This window comes from Phacochoerus africanus, chromosome 10 (genome assembly GCF_016906955.1).
Source record: "Phacochoerus africanus isolate WHEZ1 chromosome 10, ROS_Pafr_v1, whole genome shotgun sequence".
Lineage (NCBI taxonomy): Eukaryota > Metazoa > Chordata > Mammalia > Artiodactyla > Suidae > Phacochoerus > Phacochoerus africanus.
In genome coordinates, this window is record NC_062553.1 from 113,398,465 (window position 1) to 113,405,189 (window position 6,725).

General features: G+C 45.8%; 1 non-coding gene across 1 annotated transcript; it reads right to left on the bottom strand.

Moving 5' to 3' along the window:
* Positions 1-6,157: 6,157 nt before the first annotated feature.
* On the bottom strand, positions 6,158-6,292 carry LOC125110426 (U11 spliceosomal RNA). The gene has a single exon (XR_007130610.1). It is a non-coding gene; the product is annotated as a U11 spliceosomal RNA (small nuclear RNA).
* Between the last annotated feature and the right edge of the window lie 433 nt (positions 6,293-6,725).

Sequence of the window (6,725 nt, forward strand, 5' to 3'; positions counted from 1 at the left end):
AAGCAGCTGGCGGGGTGACCCTCCCCTCGGCCCCACAGCAGCCTGGGCTGACAACAGCCTTCCCTGCAGAAGCTCAGGCCGCACTTGGGGGGCTGGCTTCCACCAGAAGGCGTCTGTCAAGCTTGTACCCTATTAACTAATCCGCAGAGGCAAAGAGGATTTGGTCCTTTTTCAATATTCTCCGAGGTTATCAAGTCTCAATCTTCGTGGCTTTTGTCACTTACTTTTGTTCCCAAATCCAACTGGTAATGATTTCTATTCAGATTTAATTAAACCCTTAAGGCACTGGCTGTATGATGCTTTTCTGCTCTTTTTTGACTCTGTGCCTGCCCGAGCAGAAAGATAAGATATCATTCATCATTAAACACACATTTGTAGAGCTACAAAGTCCTAAGCACAGTGTCGCAGATGCAAAATAAACAAGGCCCCCGTCCTTGCCTCTAAGGTACTCAAATTCTAGAGGGAGAGGGTGACTTAGGGACGAATACAACACAAGGTTACAAGCCCAGAATGGACAAAGGGTTGTGGGAAACTGAGAAGAGCACAGTGAAGTCTGCAGGGAGCAATGAGCTTTGAAAGACAGGAAGCTGCTTACAGAAGAGGCAAAACATGGGATAGTCAGAATCACTGCAGAAGATTCCCCCCAAACAGCATGACTCCTGCCTCACCAAGGCAACACAAAACAAGAGCCACCTCCCACTGGTCTTGAGCTTGAACAGCCCTCCACTTAAAAATAATTTGAGGAGTTCCTGTTGTAGTTCCACAGAAAACAAACCCGACTCGCATCCACGAGGGTGCAGGTTTGATCCCTGGCCTCACTCAGTGGGTTAAGGATCCTGTGTTGCTCTGGCTCTGGCGTAGGCCCACAGCTATAGCTCCGATTTGACCCCTAGCCTGGGAACCTCCATATGCCTTGGGAAGCGGCCCTAAAAAGCAAAAACGAAAAAACAAAACAAAAAAACAAAAACGCAAAAAATAACTTGAGGAGTTCTCATTGTGGCTCATCGGGTTAAGAACCCAACACAGTGTCCATGAGGATGCAAGTTCGATCCTTGGCCTCACTCAGTGGGATAAGGGTCTGGCCTTGCTACAAGCTGCAGCATAGGTTGCAAATGTGGCTCGGATCCCTCATTGCTGTGGCTGTGGCATAGGCCAGCAGCTCCAGCTCTGAGTCAGCCCCTAGCCTGGGAACTTCCGTATGCCGTGAGTACAGCCCAAAAAAGAAAGAAAAAGAGGGGGAAAAAAACTTGATTTTTCACAAAATGTTATGTGTCTCATATTCATGTCACTTGATCCATCCCTAGGAACCCTACCCCCAGCTGGTGGCAGTCATCAGACTGAACAAATCCCACAGGATAAAGTAATCAGAGGGGCCAGCCTGGTAGGCTTCCCATCTTGGACTCAGATGTTAGAGCTGTGACTTTTGAGACTGGCTTTGTCCAAACTTGATTCTGGCCATGGCTGAGGAAGCCAAGGCCCTGAGAGGGGACCGCCCTCTCCCCAGTGAGCCCAGTGACTTAGGTCACCTGTCTCTCAACAGGATCTAATTTGAACACATATCAAGTGAATGAATCAATTCTTGCAGTTTATTGCCTGCATTTTCCAAGCCAGTCTTACTGCCCTCTAGACCCGAAATAGGCAACATTGCCCTGACCTATTCCCCCTGCCACCTGTCGCTGGGCTGCAGAAAGCCTGTGTAGCCCCAAGACCTGAATGACCCCTCTGCCGCTTCATCATCCGTCCTTGACTCGCCCCAGGCTTTGCCTTTAAAGAGGCTCCAGAGGGCTTTCTCCAGCCTGTGAATTACACACCAAACCTAGGTCCTTGCTGGGATCTTAAAGCCTATCTTCGTCTCAGCATTGAAGGTTTTTTTTTCGCCATGCCTGTGGCATACAGGAGTTCCCATCTTGAACATGCACCATAGCTGTGACAATAATGGAAGCTGAACCACTAGGCCACCAGGGGAACTCCTAAAGATTTTTTTTTTTCAGGTTCCTCCAGTAGTTCTCCTTGAACCACATTCCCCAGAGTTTGTCCTGATCTTGAACACAAAGGGGATGGAAAAAATAGCACGTTCTCCTATAGGTGCTTTGTCCTCCATATCTTCTTTCAGCTTCAGTTAACAGTCCGAAAGGAAATGAGGACAGAAAGCCCTTTTAGCAGTCACATAATGGGCCTGGTGCAGCCACTCAGGACGCCTTGGCAGACCCGCAGTCCAGCAGTTCCCAAGCCCAGGTCATCAAGTCATCGTTGCCGCATTATCTCTGCTACCTCCCCCCACCCATGCCTGCTTCCAGTAAGACTAGCTGCCTTCCCTGCTGTTGCTAACCATTATTTACCATATCTGGTTATGTCATTTTCCATGATATATATATATATTTTTTGGCCATGCCTCCAGCATGTGGAAGTTCCTGGGCCAGGAATCAAAACCCATGCCACAGCAGTGACAACACCAGATCCTTAAGCACTAGGCCACCAGGGAACTCCCATCTGTTAGTCTTGATATAGGCGACTGTCATTTTCTCTACAGCTGCCTTGGGTTCAAAAAGCATCTGCAGATCAGTTGAGATCAGGGCAGCTGAACTACAGGATGCAGAACATGGGTATCTGGGCATAAAGCACAGCCTGTAACCACTTATCTCGGGGGGGCCGGGCGGGGGATCAAAACCAAATGACCTGTCCAGGACACAGAGTTTCCAACTCTTCGGTTTCTTTGAACCGTTGCATGAAAAACAGCATCCTTGAGAAATATCAGGTAGAAGAAACTACAGGATCATTGAACATGCATAAAGTGGACATAGAAGTTTCTTATTTTTCAGTTTTCGCTTCTTCATACTTGGGTTTAAAACACCCAACTTGGAGCCTAGTGGTTAAGGATTCAGCATTGCCACTGCTGTGACAGGTATCGTGAAAAAGTAAATAAATAAACATAAAAAAATACCAAAACATCCAACTTACAGAACTGTTTGAAGGATTTAAAAGTGCTGAACACGGAGTTCCCTTCGTGACTCAGCAGTTGATGAACCCAACTAGTATCCCCGAGGATGAGGGTTCAATCCCTGGCCTCGCTCAGTGGGTTAAGGATCCAGCTTTGCCATGAGCTGTGGTGCAGGTCGCAGACACAGCTCAGATCTGGCGTTGCTGTGGCTGTGGTATAGGCCGGCAGCTACAGCTTCCATTCGACCCCTAGCCTGGGAAACTCCATATGCCATGGGAGCGGCCCTAAAAAAATAAATAAGTGAATGAAAGTGCTGAACACAAGGCCAGGTACCTCATCACAGTTTGGCATGGAGGACCATTCCCTTCCCCAGCACAAAAGGCAGTCACACATGCTGAGTCTTTGAGGAAGATTGTCGGCTCCTCCTTGGCTCAGCCATGGGTCTGGCCACTCCTTAGGCCTTAGATTAGGGGAAGCAATCATAACACCTTGTTTTTTTGTGTGTGTTTTTTTTTTTGTTTTTTTTTTTTTTTTTTGCTTTTTAGGGCCGTAACCATGGCATAAGGAGGTTCCCAAGCTAGGAGTAGAATCAGAGCTACAGCTGTCAGCCACAGCCACGCAGGATCCAAGCTGTGTCTTCGACCTACACCACAGCTTGTGGCAACGCCAGATCCTTAACCCACTAAGCAAGGCCAGGATTCGAACCCGCAACCTCATGATTCCTAGTCGAATTCGTTTCTTCTGCGCCTCAGTGGGAACTCCTGTAACACCTTGCATTTGCTGCAAGCTTTCTCTCTATTAACTCCTTTAATCTCCATATCCTTTCTCGGATTCATTTTCCTTCATAACACTTGTTTACCTGACATTACATATTTATTTTTTTGTATATGTCTCCCCTTCTAGAATATCATCTCCATGAGGATAAGATTCTTATGTTGTTTACTGTTATATCACCAGCATCTGGAAGAATACTTGACAATTAGTAGCATCCTTTAAATGTTTGTTAAATAAATACATTTAATCCTCTAACAAGTTATGATGTAGGTACTATGATCTTATTTCAGAAAAGACAACCGAGGCACTGAGGAGTCAAGTAAATTGCTCAAGTTCACACAGTCGGCAGTGGAGGCCAGATGAAAACCCAGACTGACTCAAGCATCCTAGTATGCTTCTCAGCATAGAGCGTAGACACTCTGGGAAGTGAGCCTTCTTTCCAGCCCCTCCCTCTATGAACCAAACTCAGACTTGGTTTAAAAAAATAAAATAAAATATAATAAAATAAAATAAATAAAATAAAATAAAAATAAAATTAGAAAAGAGGAGTTCCTGTTGTGGCGCAGTGGAAACAAATCCGAGTAGGAACCATGAGGTTGTGGGTTTGCTCCCTGGCCTCACTCAGTGGGTGAAGGATCTGGCATGGCTGTGAGCTGTGGTGCAGGTTGCAGACGTGGCTCGGATCTGGCATTACTGTGACTGTGGCTGTGGCCTAGGCCGATTATGAATCGGACAAGTATCCTTGGGGATGGGGGTTCAATCCCTGGCTTCACTTAGTGGGTTAAGAATCCAGTGTTGCCATGAGCTGTGGTGTAGGTCACAGATGAGGCTCAGATCTGGTTGCTGTGGCTGTGGTGTAGGCCAGCAGCTGCAGCCCTGATTCGACCCCTAGCTTGGGAACCTCCATACCTCAGGTACGGCCTGAAAAAGAGAAAGAAAGAGAGAGAGAGAGAGAGAGAGAGAGAGGGAGAGAGAGAGAGGGAGAGAGAGAGGAGGAGAGAGAGAGGGAGAGAGAGAGAGAGAGAGAGAAAGAAAGAAAGAAAGAAAGAAAGAAAGAAAGAAAGAAAGAAAGAAAGAAAGAAAGAAAGAAAGAAAGAAAGAAAGAAAGAAAGAAAGAAAGAAAAGGAAAGAAAAGAAAGGAAGGAAATGATTGTTCCCTCTGCTTTTTTGTGATCAGCAGCAGCACTTTTACTCTCCCACCCCCCACTATAAAAAGGCATAGCATGGTAATCACTGCATCCAAAAAAGTATCTGGTCAAGGACCATTGCCAGGTCCAGAGAACCCAATGGCCAGTGCAACCCTGAACCTCAGCTGAACTGATGAAATACCGGCATCTCAGAAAGTTAAGACAGGAGTTCCCGTCGTGGCTCAGTGGTTAACAAATCTGACTAGGAACCATGAGGTGGCGGGTTCAACCCCTGCTCAATGAGTTAAGGATCCAGCGTTGCCGTGAGCTGTGATGTAGGTTACAGACGCAGCTCGGATCCCATGTTGCTGTGGCTGTGGGGCAGGCTGGCAGCTAGAGCTCCGATTCGACCCCTAGCCTGGGAACCTCCATATGCTGCGGGAGCGGACCTCAAAAGGCAAAAAGACACACATACACAAAAAAAAGAAAGTTAAGACAGCTGCTTCTTCCCAGTGGTTGCCCATGGGACTTTGATATGGTTTGTGTACAAAGAGGACTTTTTGACAGCTGATGCATGTTTTCCCGAAAGATGACTCATTAGCTCTTCCTAAACAATAAAGAAAAACATGCCTCACATTCCTGTCCTAAGTGAAGGGTGTCAGTCTCACTTCACTTGTGGCAACTGTCACAGGGGACAAATCCTCAGAGGACAAAGGTTGTCTCAGTCAACAAATAACCTTCAAAGAACACCAGTGGCTGAAGGCAAAAGTTGGGCAGTCATACTTTTGTCACAAGTAAACATGTCATGGACTTCCTGTTATGGCGCAGCAGAAACAAATCCGACTAGGAACCATGAGGTTGTGGGTTCGATCCCTGGCCTTGCTCAGTGGGTGAAGGATCCGGCGTTGCCATGAACTGTGGTGTAGGTCGCAGACTCGGCTCAGATCGGGTTGCTGTGGCTGTGGTGTAGGCCGGCAGCTGTAGCTCTGATTCGACCCCCGGCCTGGGAACCTCCATATGCCACAGGTGTGGCCCTAAAAGGACAAAAGACACACACAAAAAAAAACCAAGTAAACATGTCAAGAGAAGAATAGTGACAGGATTTAAATAGGATCAGAATTGTAGTATTTGAGCTAGACTCATAGAAGTCCTCTTCCCTCTCATAACAATTTGTGAAATGTGACGATATTTATGGAATCTCAAATGAATATTGTAGTTCTGGCCTAATAACTATATTCTAATACATTTGTTTATTCAAAGTTATTATTATTGTTATTATTTTAGACCGCAAGTGCTCTTTTATTCCATACTTTTAGAGCAGGGTCTCCAGGACCAACAATCACCAGCTACCCAGGTACCAAAAAATTATGCTTCCAAAATCCCTTAAGGTCGATTCCACACGCAAAGCAAGTGAGTTGCCCTACGTGTGCCACTAACAAAAAAAGCCCTTTTTCCAAAAGATTATTTTTTCACAAAAAAATTTATATCTCTGAGATTCATTTCAAATTAATCTGGGATGGGAGTAGGGGATGGGGTGAGTATCTTTGAAATAAAACTGGCCCTGAGTTTATAATGGGTGAAGTTGAGCAATGGGAGAGGAGAGGTTTATTATATTAATCATTCCTCTTTCACCTCTTTTGTGTTTAAAATTTCCATAATAAAAGTGAAAAGAGGGAGTTCCCTGGTGGTCTAGTGGTTAGGACTTGGCACTTTCACTTCTGCAGCCCCGGTTCAATCTGTGGTCTGGAGACTGAGATTCCACCATCAAGCCACTGCACATGGCAAAAAAAAAAAAAAAAGAGAGAGAGAGAGAGAGAGAGAGAGAGAGAAGAAAAAGAACAAGTGAATAAATAAGCAAATAATGTGACCATCATTACAGAGGATTT